The 465-nt window shown below is 34.2% G+C and overlaps 1 protein-coding gene across 1 annotated transcript in view; it reads right to left on the bottom strand.

Annotated features, from left to right (window-relative positions):
• The window catches only part of LOC107690595 (E3 ubiquitin-protein ligase rnf213-alpha-like), an 86,437-nt gene that overhangs the window by 78,476 nt on the left and 7,496 nt on the right, over positions 1 to 465 (bottom strand).

The raw sequence follows: 465 nt of genomic DNA, 5'->3' as shown, positions 1-465 counted from the left end.
GAATCTGAATTTCCATCACATGCTTGAGGAATTCGGCCAATCACAACACACTGGACAGCTGGCCAATCAGAGCACAACGCGCTTTTCAGACCGATGAGCTTTGTAAAAATCGACGTGTTTCAGAAAGGCAGGGCATAGAGGAGCAACAATAATGTACAGTATGTGGAAAATAATGTTTTTTTTAACCTTAAAATACACAAATACACAAAAATACACCAAATACACAAAATAATGTTCTTTTTAGCAATGTCATATGACCCCTTTAAATGCGTTAATAATTTTAACTAATTTTTCACCGTAATTAATTAATCTAATTAACGCGTTAAATCCCCAGCCCTAATATGTGTGTGTATATATGTGTGTGTATATATATACAGTGGGTACGGCAAGTATTCAGACCCCCTTCAATTTTTCACTCTTTGTTATATTGCAGCCATTTGCTAAAATCATTTAAGTTAATTTTTT

Source organism: Sinocyclocheilus anshuiensis, unplaced genomic scaffold (genome assembly GCF_001515605.1).
Source record: "Sinocyclocheilus anshuiensis isolate Anshui unplaced genomic scaffold, SAMN03320099.WGS_v1.1 scaffold2905, whole genome shotgun sequence".
NCBI classification, from domain to species: domain Eukaryota; kingdom Metazoa; phylum Chordata; class Actinopteri; order Cypriniformes; family Cyprinidae; genus Sinocyclocheilus; species Sinocyclocheilus anshuiensis.
The sequence above is the reverse complement of the archived record's forward strand: the minus strand, read 5'-3'. Positions and strand labels throughout refer to the sequence as shown.